This window comes from Glycine soja, chromosome 5 (assembly GCF_004193775.1).
Source record: "Glycine soja cultivar W05 chromosome 5, ASM419377v2, whole genome shotgun sequence".
Lineage (NCBI taxonomy): Eukaryota > Viridiplantae > Streptophyta > Magnoliopsida > Fabales > Fabaceae > Glycine > Glycine soja.
The window spans coordinates 28,831,039-28,850,861 of record NC_041006.1 but is presented as its reverse complement, the minus strand read 5'-3'; the positions used below and the strand labels follow the sequence as shown (position 1 = coordinate 28,850,861).

At 35.4% G+C, this 19,823-nt stretch overlaps 1 pseudogene; it reads right to left on the bottom strand.

The window, feature by feature from the left end:
* Positions 1–3,112: 3,112 nt before the first annotated feature.
* LOC114411258 lies at positions 3,113–12,519 on the bottom strand (annotated as a pseudogene).
* Between the last annotated feature and the right edge of the window lie 7,304 nt (positions 12,520–19,823).

Here is a 19,823-nt window from a genome sequence, read left to right as displayed (position 1 = left end):
GGAATGTTGTAAATTCAATTTGAAAACTTTTTCAAAACAATTTTGTTACTGGTAATCGATTACAACAATTTGGTAATCGATTACCAGAGAGTAAAAATTCTTTGGTAAACATGTTTTGAGAAAAATCATGTGCTACTCAATTTTTGAGAAAAACTTTTCATACTTATCTTGATTAAGCCTTCTCTTGATTCTTGAATCTTGAGTCTTGAATCTTGATCTTGATTCTTGAGATCTTGAACCTTGAATCTTGTTTCTTGACTTTAAACTTTCTTCTTGAGTCTTGAATTCTTCTTGATTCTTATCTTGAACTCTTGAATTGTTCTTGATTCACTTGAGTTGTTCTTTGATTGATCTTTGAGCTTTTTGTCTTCACCTTTGTCATCATCTTTTGTTATCATCATTATTATCATCAAAACACCTTTGAATCATCTTTGATTCACTCCTGCAGGTATTTGACTATTGTTTGATATCTACCTGGCAAGAAAATTGTAGAATATTTAGATAGTAATATCTTTCTAGAGATCATATGGTGTTTTCCTTGATCGGAAATCTTTGTTTTTGGATAATAATATCTTTCCAGAAACTCATTCGTATATGAAGTATGAGCTTAGAGATTCGTCCGGTTTAGGTCAGAATAAGAATAAAGATATGCGCTTTCTTTGATTTTGAAAATTTTGATGTAGAGTTCAATTTATGAGCTAATTTTTTTTTATGGATGGTTTGTTCCCATTGGTGTGTACGGTATTCAACATTACTTTTCGATATTGGGTTCGTTGGTTCTCATTCCTCTCATTATAGTTTCGGCAATGGGAGGCTCTCATGTGAGTGATTTCATGTTTTCTCCATCTAAGGCCATGTTTTGATAAACAAACTTCTCCGTAAGCACTTATAGGAGAAGAGAATCAAAATGTAAAATGAATTAAGCTTTTTTTTCCTGAGTTTAAATTAGCTTATACATCTTAGCTTTTGGAGGAGTTAGATGGGAGGACTTCTGTAAAAGTTAAGAGTGTAATTTGATTTTAAGTTATGACTTATGAAAAAAAACTCAATTTTTTATACTTTCTTATTTTCTTCTCCTATAAGTATTTATAGAAACAAGACCTAACTGAATTTTTATTCATTTATTTTGGTGAATTTGTTAAGTGGGTATTGTTATCTAATGTGTTTGTGGGTGTAGGAGGATACTTCTGCGGTGGCGTCAACTGTGCTCTTTGTTTCGGGAATGACTACACGTTGCATACAAGTTTTGGGTCGAGGTTGCCCTTGATGCAAGGGCCTTCTTTTGTTTATCTGGCCCCGATGTTGGCGATCATCAAGTCCCCCGAGTTTCAACGATTAAATGCAAATGTGTGTTTTTCTTCTCCTTTCTGTGTTTTGGATGATGTTTCTGTTGTTAGTTATTTGTGAGATGTCATGAGCTTTTGTATTATGTATATTGTGAGGTTTTTGATAGGGTAATTGAAACTAAGACTGATGATGAAAATTTTTTGTATCCATTTTCAGAAATTCAAACATATAATGAAGGAGCTGCAGGGGACTATAATTATTGGATCGACTTTTCAAACTTTTCTTGGATATTCGGGACTTATGTCACTGTTAGTAAGGTATGATTGTGGGATTTTTTATGTCCGTTTATTTCTCTTGTTTTTTAGTACAAACTTCGTTGTTTCATCACACAACATTTATTCTTGTGCATTGATTGAGGCAATTTATAAATGTGGTGCTAATTGCTATAGTATGAGAGATACGAGTAGAATATTTGTAGGAGAAGAATAATAATGGGAATTGGAACAATAGGGAAATTTAATATTGCATAAACGCTAGTGCTTTAAAATATTGTATATGTTGGCGTTGTTTATTTGACTTTTTGAAAGGAAGTTGTGTTTCTCTTTCACTATTAATTAAAGTTGTTCTCTAGTAATTAATACCCATAATCATTGGTTGGTTTAATGTATCTATGAATAGCTTTATGTTACCTTCTAGGAATTCAATTTTAAGAACCTGAGATTATTCTTACATGAAAATGTGTTGTTTCAAATGGTTAAACATAGCGTGTTCGATATAATCTTTCCACACCATTTATCATGTCTTCTTCCCACCTAATATGTCTATAAATATAATTTCTTTTGATTTAATTTTAGACAGTGCACGGCCAGTTTTGATGCTTCCATTCATTCTAATTTGTGTACAGTTCATTTTTTTCTATTTCTTTCACTATTTAATAATAGTAAAAAAATTGTTGATGAATCATTGCTTAGGCTGAGGATTTATAGGGGTTATATTGAAAAATTGTGCAAAATTAATTACATATGAAACTGGCTATTTGTGGGAGGTTTGGAGTCCACTCCACACACCTAAAAGTTTCTTCCTAACACAGTTAGTAGACCTCCATACCCTCAATCAAGTATTCAGAATGCATTTGATGTATCTCATTGCCAATATTGGTCAGATTGTTGTGGGGATTAGAACTGTTTGAATGTAATACGTGTCAAACTGTCAGAGTTAGAATACATTTTTGTATAAAATAAGCTGTATTTTGCCCCTTTTTTGGCAAGTGTTAACTCTTGCTTTAGCCTGCGGTAATGAGTGTGTTAAATGGAGCATGCGAGGGGTTGAGATCATATTTTTTAACTTCACTGGGTACTTTTTCTTGTGGATTGCAATATGGTGGTATTCACCTCTCAATACCCCAGAGTCCCAGATCTACCCACTTTATGGTGATTAAATGACTAGTGTTTGAGTTGTCTGAAATGAAAATATTACATGTCATTTGAATTTCCAGGTCGATCAATCCTGTGGTTGTATCCCAACTATTGCTGCAGTAGGACTTTCATTTTACAGCTATGGTTTTCCACTAGTTGGTACATGTCTAGAGATTGGTGCAGTGTAGATATTAGTGGTTATTGTTTTTTCTCTTGTAAGTTTTTTGAATTCAAGTTTCCACTGCTTATAGATGGATCATTGCACTATGCTAAGTGCTAACATGCTTAATTTATTCTTTCTTGCTTAAAGTTAGGTACACGGGAAGCCAAGCATGAATTAAAAGGACCTACATTATTCTAATTGTATTTTGCATTTGGTAATCTAATAGTAATACTTAGTCTTGTGCAACTTAAACCTACACAGTTAGAACACAAAAATGTATTTACCCATTATTTAAATAATTACTTTTAAACAGTGACTAGGTTAGGATGCCACTACTAGAATAATGGTTATTTACGACACACTAACTACGACGGTTGCTCGAATACGTCGTTGAAGGATACGTGGTGACAGTGTTGTAATTTTTACGAATGTATATGATGATGTTTTTCAAATAACCGTCTTCAAATGGTGAGTTTAACGATGTTAATTTGAAAAATCGTCTTTGAACAGGAAGTACAACGACAGTTTGAGGAAAATCATCGTAGTTGTATTATTAGTACAAGGACGGTTTTTATATAAGACCATCTTTGAATAAACTTACTCATTCTCACCACTGTTCCTAAATTCACTAACCTAGCTTCTTCTCAGTCGCATGTAACCTTCTTCTCTGCTTTCGTTCATCGTTGTCGAAGTTGTGGATTCCCTCGAAGGTTAGAATTGAATGACTCCCTCAAAGCCCCCTTAGTTTTATGTTTCACTTCGACTTTCTCTGACCCTCCTGAAATTTCTGCTTAAAAGTGTGTTTGTCTTTGTGTTTACAGTTGTGACCTCAAACCCACCCACCCTCTCTCACTCAAGCTTTCACTGGGCCCTCTCTTTCTTGAAGCTCTGCAAAGCAACACCGAAGTAGTTAATCTATCAAGTGTCTCTGTCAAAGGTGTTTGTGTAGGTAAGAACCCCTGTCCGTGAAGTGTTTGTTTTCCTTCGATGTGGGTACTATGGTTGAATCCATGGCCCTTTTGACTGGGTTGTGTGTGGCTAGGTCTATCACTTCTCAAACAGACAAATTAGGTCTTAGAATATCCTCTGGGCTAATGAGATAAATATCACCAAGGTACAAGTGATTGGTGGGAATATAAACACAAAAAAGCTATTTCTCATGTTTGTTCCTTAGGACCACTAAAGAAGTGATGAACCCAAGTGCATACTCACCAACACGAGGATGCCTTATGATGGCAACTTCTTTGAAAGCCTTGGAGCTTTGATTTGTCAAATAACTACAAAAAACTCGAGTTTGCTAATTAAATGAAATAAATGACAAACAAATAGATGAATATGTTAAGAAATATACCCAATGATATTGCTGCACTTATTTGCTTATAGGCAACATATATATAGCTTACAAGAGGCATTTTCTTGATGAACCATTCACCTAGGGTATGAACTGAAGTTCCTAACCATGATGACATGAAAATTCCAACCAAAAATATGAAAGTGATGGAAGTAATAAATCTAAGACCTCTCGATTGCTCGAATTAGTTAATTATAATGAAAGATTATATCTCTTACAAATAGCATAAAGAGATGAAGATGTAAATTTGAGAGTTGAACTTGAAACTCAATGTAACACCCCATTTTTTGTAAAATAAATTAAAAATGATTTATTTCTTTAAAAATAAATAGTTTTAGAAAAATGATGAGGTTTTTATAATTAAATAAATAAGGAGAAATAACTTTATTAATTAAAATAATGGTTTGAAGGAAAAAAAAGATATTTTATTTATTCATTTGATAGGAAATAAAATATAGTTCTTGTTTATAAAATAATAAAAATAGAGAAAAATAGAGTAAATAATAGGCTGAGAGTACCCTAGCGATAAATAGAAACACGTTAGGTCAGTTTTTAGACTAACGATATGTCTCTACGCTTCCTCTTCCTCTCAATTTCATTTTTCCTTCTTCCTTTCCCAAAACCCTCACTTCTTCCTCTCAATTTGCGAAACAATAATGTCTGAGGTGAGAGAAATGTTCTTCGCATCGTAGCTTTCTCTTTTCTCGTAGAGACCCAAAACTTGTCCCAGTAAAACTATGATCCCGGACTCATCAACCGTTGGATCGTTGTAAAATTTGCACATCCCCGTTGTTGGGATTTGTGAAATAATGTCCACAAAGAGAGAAACATCCCTCGCATGGAGACAGTAAAATGGAGGCTTTAATACCTTCTCTTTCGCTCTAACGCTTGGAAATCCTAATAGAGCAACCAGAGGAAAAACTTGAGGAATCTTGGACAACTGCTAGAGATGCTACTATCACTGTCGAAATACACACGTGAGCCCGCTTAGAGGTAAGGGATGAGTTTATCGCAATTGGGGTTAGAATGAACATGTGTAAGGATCCTTAGAGGATTAAATTAGGTTTATTTTGGGATATTTATTGAATTATAAATTTTCCTTTATGATTATAAATATGATATTATTATGTTTGACGAACCAATTGATGTCTTGATGCGTATTGGTTGATAAATTGAGTGCTCTTGGTGTTTTCGTGTTTTTTTACCTATGATTTTGATATGATTATGTGAAATTATTTGAGGGGTTTTACTCCCCATGTTGTGAGAAACATTTTTGTATAAATTGTTTGCATTTTGGATAAGATTTACTAGGTGAGCATGATAAATTGTAATATTGAGATCAAGAAATTGTGATTAAAATTGTGTGTAAATGATAAATTAAACATGCGATGAATTGTGGGATAACATGTTGCTTTGAGATTATAATATTGTTATTGAGATTGAGTATAAGTGTAAAGTTGAACATGTGTTAATTTGTGAGATACACGTAAACATGTGTTGGTGGATTGTGACATTGTGAGATATTTAATTATCCAAAATTTTGTTTTATTTTATAAATTTAAAGGAAAATAATTGAAATTTCTTAGCATCCTCACCTGTAATAGCATCGATGCTTTGGCACATAGCACTGCATTACTGACAGATGGAAATCCATTGGCAAAGGAAAGATTCAGACCCATTAACTTGTCCGGGGATGAATTCACTAGAATAGTAACATCATCTACACCATCATTGCCAATTGTTGTCCATCCCTCATCAGTAAACCCATTGAGTGCCTCATTAAAACCCCTGACATAACATAAAATAGTTGTGAGATTCTAAATTTATTTGCAAAGAATTTGAACAAAATCACACCCCTTTAGTAGAATATATTAACCTGCTCAATCTTTGTCTAAGAGCTCATAGTGCAGTCGGTCGTCTACCCCACGCAGTGACGTTGGACTGAGAAACTTCATGTGAAATCTGCCTTAGATGACGTAGGGCCTACGTGGAAAAGAAAAAGACTTACACATGCCATGGTCCATTTAAATCAGTTAAATATAATAGAAATAAGCTTTCCATCACTAAACACTCAGTTGGTTCAATTATAAATACATACAAGATAAGCACAAAGAAGTGCAATGAGTATACCTAGCCAGTCGCCTACTAATCAACACAGTAGATACACCAAAAGTCAAAAACAGAACAATAGCTGATACAATAGATAGAAGGATAACCTATTTTTCTAACAAAATCCACTAATCAATATTGTTACTATAGAATTAAATAATACAATCATATGGGCATAAACAGGGACAAAAATAAACACATTATACATGAAGTTTTATCATCTGGAAAAGTGACAAAATAACCATACTGCCATAGTTGTCTTCTGAGCCAGTACTGTTGATGATTCGTACAATGGACGTAGCACCTCTGGCACACTCCATGGCTAACAATAGTATAAACGCGCTTAATTTTGAAGTTAAATACAAAACAAAAAATATTATATATTTTGATGCAACAATTCAAATTACTGTACCTTTAAATCCATATGATCAACAATGTGGATGATGGAACCACCTCCTTCACAAGGTCTGATCAGGTACCCACTAGGCAGCATCTCAGCTCTAACAAAATGCTTCACGGGAGGCATGCTTGGACCATTTTGAGTATTTTTAAGAGACCTCTCATAGATTTAAGGCACACATTAAGAATGATTTAGACACATGTGCATAGAAGAACTTAACAATGGGACTAGACCATTGCACAGGTGAGGTATGCTATTAACTACAATATCTAATCAAATACAAATTTTTGGATGATAATTTTTAGAGTCATTTACCACTAGGCTTCCATCTTCTAAAACAGAAGTGTATCACAACAACCAGAAGTCTCAAGCAGGAGCCAATGTGGTTGGTGCATATAGCTGATCATCAAAGGCAACAAGCATACAAATAAGTGATTTGGTTCCAATTCTGTTGGTAGTTTATTAGATGATATTTGATAGTTTTAGAGAATTGTTTTAGAAAGAAGGCTATGTCATTAATTTCTTGGATGATCAATTACAACATACCAATTGCCTATTTATAGGCTCAAGTCACCAACCTCTCAATGGTGGTGAATGCTTCTACATTATAGTTCTAGATTGTTTTACCATATTCAAACACATTATAGTTCTAGATTGTTCTACCATATTCATACACACTATAGTTCTAGAATATTCTACCATTTTCATACATATTATATTTAAGAATATTCTAGAAATTTGTAGCAATTTCAACACTCCTCCTTGATGCAAATTTCTGTGACTCCGAGCATAGCTCGTAATTCTTCAAATCTTGGTCTCGGAAATGCCTTCACGAATATGTCTGCAATTTGATCTTCTGTTCTACAGTAGTCGAGTTTGATCTCTTTAGTTGCTTCAGCTTCTCTGATAAAGTGACACTTGATTGCTATGTGTTTTGTTCTGCTGTGATGAACTGGATTCTTCGCCATTGCAATTGCTGATTTGTTGTCGCAGTTGATTTTAGTAGGCTCATCTTGTTTTTCTCCCATGTCTTCAAGTATCCTACGAAGCCATATAGCTTGACTTGTTGCTTCAGCAGCTTCCACGTACTCTGCTTCTACTGTTGATTGTGCTACTGTAGCTTGCTTCTTCGACGCCCAAGAGAACATTCCCGATCCTAGTGAGAAAGCATAGCCAGAGGTACTCTTCATGTCATCTGCCAAACCTTCCTAATCACTGTCGGTGTAGCCAAGTAATTCTGAGTTGGTTTCGGTAGTATATCATATACCGAACTCTTTTGTTCCTTGTAGATACCTCAAAATTCTTTTTCCTGCTCCAAAGTGTATTTGACTTGGGCTTTGCATGAATCTTGATAGAAGACTTGTAGCATACATTATGTTAGGTCGTGTAGCTTGAGACTTGATGTAAAGTGTAGGCTCACTCTTGCTCCTCCTGAATCCTTGATCCATGAAATACTAATCGATTTTGCTATACCATGCTCGAGGTGCTTGCTTCAAACCGTAGAGTGCTTTTCTTAGTCTTAACACTTTGCTTTCTTTGCCTTTAGACACGAACCCTTGTGGCTGCTCCACATAGATCTCTTCTTCAAGTACGTCGTTAAGGAAGGCGGATTTGACATCTAGTTGATGGATACTCCATCCTTTTTGTGACGCAAGAGCTATTAGAGCTCTTATGGTATCAAGACGAGCTACTGGTGCAAATGTCTCATTGTAGTCAATTTCAGGTTGCTGTGAGTAACCCTTAGCTACTAGCCTCGCCTTGTGTTTCTGTATTGTTCCATCAGGGTTGAGCTTTGTCTTATAGACCCACTTAACCCCAATGATATCTTTTCCATGGGGATGATTTACTAACTCCCATGTGTTGTTTTTCTCGATTATCTGTATCTCTTCTTCCATTGCCTTGACCCATACTTCCTGCTTTGACGCTTCTTCAAAGCTTCCAGATTCAAGTATGGCCAAGTTACAGGTTTCATATATGTCCACCAAAGATCTTACTCGTCTTGGAGTAGACTCTGGTGATGATAGTCCTTGATCTTGTTGTTGTGGTGGAGGTGAAGGTGGTTCACCTGGGTCTTCTTCCTCAGCTTCTTCTTGAGGTAGTTGAGCGGGTATAAGAATGTTCTTCTCCAATTTTTCTTCATCCCAATTCCAAGAAGCGCATTTATCAACTTCAACATCTCGACTGATGAAAAGTTTCTTAGTTTGCAAGTTGTAGACACAGTAGCCCTTAGAGATATTGCTATACCCAAGGAAGATACCTCGTATAGTCTTGTCTTCAAGCTTGTGCCTCTTCACGTCTGGAATATGAATGTAGCATATAGATCCAAAGACCCTTAGGTGCTTTGCTGATGGCTTTTTCCCATTCCAAGCTTCAATTGGAGTCTTGTCTTTTACAAACTTAGTTGGACATCTGTTGAGTATGTAAACAGTAGTGTAGACTGCTTCAGCCCAGAATGTGTTAGGTAGTCCTTTCTCCTTGAGCATCGATCTAGCCATTTCCATAACTGTGCGATTCTTTCTCTCGGACACTCCATTTTGTTGAGGAGAATATGCGACTGTAAGTTGTCACTCAATGCCTTCATCCTCACAAAATCTTTCAAACTCACGAGAGGTGTACTCTTTGCCGCGATCACTTCTTAGTACTTTTATCTGTTTTCCACTTTGATTTTTAGCAAGGGCCTTGAACTTTTTGAATACTCCAAAGACTTCTGATTTTTCTTTTAGAAAATATACCCATGTCATTCTAGAGAAGTCATCAATGAAGAGTATGAAGTACCTGTTGTTCTCATGTGATGGCGTCCTCATTGGTCCACAATCGTCCGTATGTATCAGCTCCAATAGATCTTTCGCTCTCCATGCTCCGCTTGTTGAGAAAGGAAATCAGTGTTGCTTACCAAGGAGACATCCTTCACACACTTCATTGTTCTTCTTTATGCTTGGAAGATCTCTCTTCATGTTCTTCTCATGTAACAACTTCAAAGCATGTGTGTTGAAGTGGCCAAATCTTCGATGCCATAGCCATGAATCATCAACTTGTACCTTCATGGCAATGTTTGTTGCATATTTTAAATTTAGAGGGAAGCTTCTATTGCTCTTATTCATATTTACTTGGGCTATCTTAGACCTTTTATTTTGTTGTCTAAGATTTTGCATACACCTCCTTCAAAGTGAAGTGTGTAGCCTCTCTCCATCATTTGGCCAATGCTTAGAAGATTTTCTTTTAGGCTGGGAACTAGTAAGACATCATGGATGAGTCGCGTACCTTTATCTGTCTCCATCACGACAATGCCTTTGCCTTTTGATTTAACCACACTTCCATTTCCCAGTCGAACTTTGACTTTGACAGACTCATCAATGCTTTCGAAAATAGTCTCATCCTTGGCCATGTGATTGCTACATCCACTATCCAAGTACCAGCTTCCTCCCTTTTCTTTTATTGAGTCTTGAGTGGCATAGAGCATACATTGTTCTTGATCATGCTCCTCTGCGATATTGGCTTGATGCCTATTTTTGTTGCGACAATTTTTCTCTACGTGCCCAAACTTCTTGCAATGGTTGCATTGTGGCATATTACGGAACCAAGAATTTTTCTCTGCGTGGCCTTGCCTTTTGCATATATTACATGGAGGATTTTTATCTGTTTTGTTCTTAAGGAAATTCCTAGAACCTTCTCTTCTTCTGGATGTTTCTCCATAATTTTTCTTTCCTCCATTTTCTTTATTTTGGGGATGAAATTTAAACTTTGTCTGGAAGGCATTTTCAAGTGTATCTTCTTTATGCCTATACAGTCTTTGCTCATATGCTTCAAGAGAGCCCACAAGTTCTGTCTCTGATAGAGTGGACAGATCTTTGGTTTGCTCAATCGTTGTCACGATTGTGTCAAACTTTTGGGGCATAGTAATTAGAATTTTCTCAACAATTTTCTTGTCAAGAATATCTTCCCCAAAAGCTCTCATTTGATTAACTATTTCTTTAACTTTAGAATAGTAATCTTTAACTGTCTCATACTCCTTCATCTTTAATAGTTCAAAATCTCTTCTTATACATTGAAGTTTAACGGCACGTACCTTAACACTTCCTTGAAACTCCTCCTGCAATGTGTTCCACGCTTCTTTGGCAGTCTTAGCTCCCATAATTCTTGGGAAAATTGGATCAGTCACCGCTTGTTGCAAGGTGAACAACGCCTTTAAATTTTTCTGTTTATTTTTCTTCAACTCTTTTTTTTGAGATGCATTAAGAGCTGAAGTATCCGCGAGAACATTGAAGCCTTCTTCTACTATGTCCCATAAATCTTGAGATGAAAAATATGTTTCCATTTTAACACGCCAGGAATCATAATTTTCACCATTGAAGATAGGGACAGAAATAGTTGACGATTGAGTAGTTATCCATAGCTTAGAAAAAATATTATTGGAGTGGGTTAATAGTACAAAGGAAATTTTTGAAGTAGTTGGGAGGATTTTGGAATGGTAGGTAGGTAATATAACTATGCCTAATGTATGACCGAACGTAGCTCTGATACCACTGTTGGTAGTTTATTAGATGATAGTTGATAGTTAATAGTTTTAGAGAATTGTTTTAGAAAGAAGGCTATGTCATTGATTTCTTGGATGATCAATTACAACATACCAATTGCCTATTTATAGGCTCAAGTCACCAACCTCTCAATGGTGGTGAATGTTTCTATATTACTTTAGGTCTTTCTAGAGTTTTCATGATAGATTAGTATCATGATAGTTCTAGGTTCTTCTATCTTATACATACACTTATAGTTCTAGATTGTTCTACCATATTCAAACACATTATAGTTCTAGATTGTTCTACCATATTCATACAGACTATAGTTCTAGAATATTCTACCATTTTCATACATATTATATTTAAGAATATTCCAGAAATTTGTAGCAATTTCAACAAATTCATTAAGATAAAATCTTCATCATTGCACTATAATTTTTTACTTTACCTGCATATAAAGTATCTCAATGGTTCCACCATTTGTTGTGGAGAGCACATTGAGAACATCAACAGCTCGGCAATCGTGAAACCACAAAGGCTGATCTTTGAGGATTTCTGCAACCTGGAAAGAGTATGTTTGATCGTGTGACGGATAAACTTAAGCCCAACAATCAGTAATATAAATAATAGTAAATCTTAATGCTTACCCTAGTGAGTTCTAGTCCCACTAGACCACAGGCTCTAGCTGCCACACCTGTGCAACCATGAGAAATAGCAACGATTCCAATGGAATCCGGACCAGGCTGTGCACATTCAACAAGAATTAGTGAAGAAACTTGATTTTATAAATGTTTATAGAAACATGTATGCCACTAATTTATTCAAAAGAATGGAAATCATTGCAAAAGAAGATTATCAAAACATGGGTCCAAGATGACAATTTTACAATTCCTTTACCATTCAGTTTATGGTTTATCCCTATGAAATAAATGAAGAGAAAAACAATTAATTGGTCAACCAAAGGAAAGAGTTACTAGGATACCTTCATTCCATGCATTTGGACCCACTCAACAGCAGTCCCAGTAGCCTTAGAAAGAAATTCTGCTAAAGTCTCTTCTGCAATGGACAAAAGCCTGGGAAAAGAATAAGACATGATTCCATAAGCCATGAATACATAACCAAGTTGTCTCAAATCACAGTGACAGAAAGGGACCCAATAATCATACTCCCACTAACCATGCAGGACTTGCATCCAGTGGGGGATGTTGAGTTATCAAATTGTGCTGCTGACCTCTCGTCACAACCGATTCACAATTTGTGTCTTTATTGTATACCATCTTACTCTTGCATATGTAAAGAGGCAATTTTTCGATTTGAACTCATGACCAGTTGATCACTAAGGCACAACTTTACAATTGTGCTAGAGCTCGCACTCAAAAACACACTTAAGCTTAAATAAAATTATATCACTCTTTTAATTATACTAGTATTTTTTTTCCTTAAAAATTTCTAACAGGTGTATTGGGCAAGTGGATTGTTGAGAAATAAGAGATTTGAGCATATTCCAGAGGAAGTTCAGCTCATGTATGAATACAACATTGTGTCCAATGAGGAAGAAGACTCATTCAGCTACACAACCCCAAATGGTGTATCACAATGGGTGTTATTTCACAATGGTCAGCTAAAGGACACAACTAGGGGAAGTGAGATTGCTAGAGCTGACACATTTTATGGCTACAACACCGATGGTGGTTGCCAGAGATGGGAACAACCCACATGTAGGAAGAAATCATATCAAAGAGGTACTGCAACAACTCAAGCAAAATCTTAAATCTCTTTATCTCTTTCACATGTTTGTATGGAGTGATTTGACACTTTACATGAAGTGTAAAGAAAAATAATCTAAACTAATGCATCCTAGTGCCCCCAAGGTTCCTCGCTATGCGAAGCTACAAGAGAGGGTCGTTTTACGCAGTCTTAGTTTTGCATATGCAAAAAGATTGTTTCTGGATTTGAACCCATGACCAACCGGTCACCAAGGCCCAACTTAAATATTTTCTTTTTATTACTTTCTCACTTTATTAAGCGATTTTGGCATTTTATAAAAGTGTAATGGGGTATAAAGAAAAGAATTATGAAATAAACATGCATACTAGTCACATTTAAAACAAAATTTTCTAGGTGAGTGATTCAAGTGTTGTTTGCATTACTATTAGTTGTCACATTTCAAACAAAATTTTGAAGGGGAATGATTTGGTGAATTCAAATAACTTTGAATATGTAGGTCGAACAACTTAGTGGAATAAGGCTTTGTTGTTGTGTAGATCCTACAAATTTTAGGCCTCATAGTCACATGGAAGTGATTCCTTAGTAATGTTCCACCCGACATATTTCTACATACAAAATCTTAATTTTTGTGTTGAAGAATAATGTTTTGGTACACTTATCTCACTCCCTCTCTTCTAATCTATACACTAAATATCAATCAACTGGTAACACGATGCAGATATGAAGAAGTCGATTCGTGTTCATTTTGCTGCAGCAGTAGTGTCACTTGTGAAATTCTGATACTGAGGACAGATGTCGTACAGGATGTCACGACATCCCGCTTCAGAACATGCAGATTATATATGACAGTATGAACAGATTAAACAAGTAAATAACACAAGAGAATTGTTAACCCAGTTCGGTGCAACGTCACCTACATCTGGGGGCTACCAAGCCAGGGAGGAAATCCACTAGAATAGTATTAGTTCGAAGATCTAACAGCCACTGTATACAACCTTCTCACCTAATCACTACCCATGCAACTTCTACCTAAGAGCCACTCTTAGATATGAGAACCCCTCTCACTCCCTCTCAATCACTCACCCGTGTTTACAAACAAATCAAAGACACACCAGAGATTGCTCTCTGAACAATAGAGATCAACTCTACACACTCAGGTCCAACACTTGATGTTAGGGTAACATCAAGGTGGCTCACAAAACACTCAAGTCCCAAAACTCACAAAATAACTCTTCAATCTCGGACTTGGTAGAAAACTCGTGCAGCCTTCATGTTTATATAGCAGTGTGCGTATCTGGGCTGCAACAACTTGCGCTGGATAAGATCTATCATTCTCCTGAAAAATCTGCACTTAAAGATCTAAAAGATAAAGTTTGATCTTTTAGTTTTTATCTTTAATCTTTAATCCCTGAACGAACTATTCAAGTTTGTAATTCGAACTTTAATTATCTCTTAATTCGTTCCTAAAGATAGATCGCCTAATCTGTTGCTGACTGCACATTAATCTGTTAAAGGTATAACAGATTTATGTGTCCAGTATTTTCGGGCAGGATGTCCTGGACATTGTATCCGACATCGTGGATCCTGCAGCTCCAATTCTTCATTTGACATTTTATCTTGCCTTGTGCATTGTGCAGCCCGATCTGATTCCTTGACATAATGTTAGACATCATGTGCAGCAACTCCAGCTTTCCTTCATTGTCTAAGTGCTTATGTTTTAACAAAATTTTAGCCAATCTTTTAAAACTCAGTAAAGCTAAGCACTAACAACTTGTAATTGTCATTACCTCCATTGGCATTTTCTTCAAAATATTAAGGAGAAGAAAATCTGCACTGAAAGGTAATGACAACCAGAACTGAAAATAAAATGCTGAAATTAGTGGCTTTGGATAGATATGCAGTTGGTAAACATCATTTTGAAGTAAAGAAGAGGCGTGATTCAAAAGTCTTCAGCTATGCATCAATCATTGCCATGACAAATAGGTTCTCTGTAGAAAACAAGTTAGGAGAAGGGGGTTTTGGACTAGTATACAAGGTGCTTACTTGAAAGCCTTAAGCTGTGTTTGAATAAACTTTTCTATAATTATTTATACGAGAAGAAAACAAGTAAAATGAATTGAGTTTCTCCTATAAGCTAAAATCAACTTGTGCACTTAACTTTTGTAGAAGCTTTCGTATCTAACTTCTTCAAAATCTGAGATGCATAAGTTGATTTTAGCTCATGGGGGAAGTTTAATTGATTTTTTCTTTATGGAGAAATTTATCCAAATAGAGCCTTACTTATGAGATTTTTCTTTTGACTAGTATGCAAGTGACAAGAAACTGATAGCTAATGGAATGTTATTTCAGGGAAAATTGCCAACAGGAGAAGATATGGCAATAAAAAGGCTATCAAAAGGTTCAGGGCAAGGAGCTATAGAGTTCAAAAATGAGTTAAACCTCATATCTGAACTCCAACACATGAATGTTATTCAGATATTGGGTTGTTGCATCCATGGAGAAGAAAGGATGTTAATCTATGAGTACATGGCTAACAACAACTTGGACTTTTTTTTATTTGGTAAGGAAGGAAAAATAGTTTGACTTAAAGAATACCACATCTTCCCAATATCATATTTATGATTTGTTTTTCCTTCTTTTAATTGATATTGATGATCATGTTTACATTATAAAGATCACAATAGAAGAATGCTACTAGATTGGAAGAGACATTTCAACATAATTGAAGGAATTGCTCAAGGATTGCTCTATCTCCATAAGTATTCAAGATTGAAAGTAGTTCACAGAGATTTGAAAGCTAGTAACATACTTCTTGATGAAAACATGAATCCTAAAATTTCAGATTTTGGCACGGCACGAATTTTCAGCCCTCAAGAATCATAAATAAATACTGAACGAATTGTTGGAACATAGTGAGTACAATTTCACAGAAAATTAGTTTTCCTAGATGAATTTCCATGCTAACTTGAGTTATAAGACATAATGTTCCTTGTGGTTTATGCAAACAATGAAGCTTTTGATGAAATTGTTGTGCCTACCCCTTAGGAGGATTATAAAAGAATTGTCGTGCATTTGAGCAACACCGTAGAACCATCCATAGAACCTCACCTTAAGCCCATCAACCTTGTAGAAACCTAATCAGAACTTTATCATCGCATGAAGTGTTGTTCACAGTCAAACAAAGCCTTAATGTGTTGGCAAGGGCTGACATAGCCATTGCAAAGCAGAAATCATTTGAAGCTTTTTTCCTAAAAACAAATAACTTGGCAAATACACCAGGATCACACTTCTTAGTTGCTACACTTCACATTCCAATCATTAACTTGTTCACACCCTACCAGACTTGAAGTTATTAAGGAAATTTAATAGTTACTTTTGATAATCCTAATCTTAATCAAAACTAAAAACCCAAATAAAACAACAGCAACCAAACCATATCAAAATTATAAAGCAAAAAGTAAATAATTTTTGAAACATCAATATAAAACAAATTGATACAAAAACAAGAAACTATAATATCAAACCCTGTATATATTAATTGAAAGTAAAAGAATTTCAAGTAATTTATCAATTATCAGATGCAATAACCATATACACAGGAGTTATGACATTATTTCCTAAAACTGCACATTGCATTTCCAAACAACTTTAGAATAAAGTTATAATATATCATTTTGTATATTTATGTCAAGTCTTCAAAAGTATGACGACTATTCTAAAACCATTAAAAGCTTACTTGAACTACTTCATCTACAAGGGTAACTTCCAATACTCTAGGGACAAAACCAGCACCAATCCCTTGAATCTTGTGTGGACCTAGATGTTCACAACTTTAAGTATTTATTATAAAGAAAAACCATTCAACTTGAAGGAACTACTGGAGGGAAGACAAACAGGAAAACATATAAGAGCAGACATAATTTAAAGTAATATGTTTTAGAGAACAAAAAAATTAAATCTAAATTAGGATTTTTGATTTAATTATGATTTGTGTATGAATTTGATTAACTTGGGGTTACAACTACTCTTTAGACGCCTTATGTTATTCACATACTTTGACATAATTGTAATGGTAAGATTTCCTTTTCATCATATAACATCTGAGTTACTAGTCAGAGAGTACTCTGCCCCCAAAAGAGTACTCTAGGCTTTTCTATATCACCAAAAGTCCTTCTGGTATGCTAAAGTGACCATAAAAAGGTTAAAATTTGTGGGGATCATACAATCAATGTTCTACTAAATAAATAAAATCACTGCAATCACCTTTTAATAATATGAGCAAACAGATCAACACAAAAATGTCATTCCTGAATACACTTTAACATGGAAAAGTGAGGCAGTCACCTAAAAATGAATAAATAGAAAAGTAAACGAAAATCTAATAGCCATGCAACAAAAAAATAAAGTTTCTGAAAGGGGCTTGCAGATGTACAACCACCATTCTTTACCAACGCAGAGTTTAGGCAAAAATTGAATTCAGAAAGGTATGTAGTTTTATTTGAGCAGTTAATATTCTAGTTGTCACAAACACTTCAATCACCAAATCAATGAAATCAAAACATGAACCCACAATGCACATAAATGTAAATGGAAAGACAAATCAATGAAATCAAAATAGAAACACAAATTCAAGCAACAAGCCCTATATCTCATGAAACAAAAAACGTTAGACATGCAAGAGATGAACCTAGAAAGTAATAAATCTACTTGCCGCAAAACACAACTAGCTAGGGTTCGAACCCAGACTATGAACTAAGGGAGGAAGTGATGGAGTTAGAAGTTCCTGAAAAGTGAAAATTGGACAATATTAGTTAGATACAATATCTTAAACCACCACACCCAACTCTTCGTGCAACGAGGCCGATGTTACCTCTCCGAATAGTGTCAGTGCACCGAAATGCCACGCAGAGCTCAGGGGGGAGATTCGGGTTCAGAGGTGTGAAGGTGCTGTGAGATGTAGCGCGGGAAGTTTTCAAAGGTTCACTCAGAAGCTCACTCACGGGGAAGACCAAGTGCCGAAAGTTTTCATTCACTCAAAAACTCATTCACTCACGGGACAAGAAGCTTTTATAAAATATGGTTAACGACGGTGCATATTGAAGCCCGTCTTTGTTTTTAGTTGTTAAACAAGTGGCCTCAGATATCTTAAGAAGGGGGGTTGAATTAAGATATCACAAACTATTCCCTAATTAAAAATTCTATTTTGATTTTAACCCAAATCCCAAGATTCCTTTTAAAATGAATTCCTAAATAATTATTCAAATTAAACTTATTGAATAGAAGCAATAAGAAATAATAAATAAAAGAGTTTAAGGGAAGAGAAAGTGCAAACTCAGTTTTATACTGGTTCGGCCACACCCTTGTGCCTACGTCCAGTCCCCAAGCAACCCGTTAGAGAGTTCCACTAACTTGCAAAAACCCTTTACAAGTTCTGAACCACACAAGAACAACCCTTCCTTTGTGTTCAGATTGCTTTACAACAAGAGACCATCGGCCTCTTAATCCCTTTTCAGAAGTAAGAAGAAGTGAAGAAGAAATATCTCTTGAAAGAGATAGATTGAACAATGAAGCACTCAAATAATTCCTTATTGAATTGCAAGTGTATTGGCCAAGGAAATTTTAAGAGGATAAAACAATTTTTGCTTTTGAGAGAATAAGACTTTTTGTTCTGAAAACTCTAAGCAAATTCGTGTTCCAAGTCACATATAAATAGACCCTTGATGGCCATTCAAAAATCATTTGAACAGATGTGACTCTTGGAAATTATTTTCTGAAAATCTCCTATGGTAATTGATTACAAGACTTGTGTAATCGATTACAAGCTTTAAAATTTGAATTAAAACGTTCAATAACTGCTGGTAATCAATTACCATCCAAGTGTAATCGATTACACATTGTAAAATTTGAATTCAAATTTCTAATAGCTTTTATAAATAGTTTCAAATCATTTTTGGCCACTGGTAATCGATTACATCCTCTGGTAATCGATTACCAGAGAGTAAATCTTTTGTAAAAATATTTTAACTCATATTCTTTGGCCAAACCTTTTACTGTTTCAACTTGGAATTCCCTTCCTAAGTCTCTAGAGATTATCTTGATCATATATCTTGAATTTCTTGGATTCTTGTCTTGAATTAAACTCGAGAAGCGCATGATCCTTTGGCATCATCAAAACATCAAAGTCTTTGCTTCTACAATCTCCCCTTTTTTGATGATGACAATTTAATTTCCTGAAATCAAGATACAAGATAGAATATATACAAGATAGAACATTCACTCATTCCATACTCCCCCTATGTTTTGGAATTTATGATCTCTTGATTTCTAAGCTTCTAAGCCCCGTTTCTCTCCCCCGTTGGCAACATCAAAAAGCCAAAGTACGTGGTAATCAACATAAGGCAGAAAATAATAATCAAATATAACTAAAGTTCACATAACCATTCACAAGTCAAAATGAAATATAATCCAGTCATAAAATACTAAGTGCCAAATACTGAAATATAACTAAAGTTTAGAGAATAATGACTTAAAAAACATAGCCAAATACACGACGTAAAATCAAATATAATAATACTCTAAATCTATGAAGATAATGGAGGAAGGTCGAAGCCCCGACGAAGATAACTCACATCCTCCTCAAGCTGAGTGATGCGGGTATCCATTCCTTCAAAGCGAGCATCAATGGCATATATACGACCATCCAAGGAATCAAAGCGTTCACCAACATAGGTGTGGAGGCCTCGTAACTCCGAAAGAACATGAGGGTTGAGGAGTCATCTCGTTGAGGCGGAGGAGAAGGAGTACATTCGTCTTGCGGAGGTTTGGCGTCCTTCTTCAACCATTGCCCATCCAT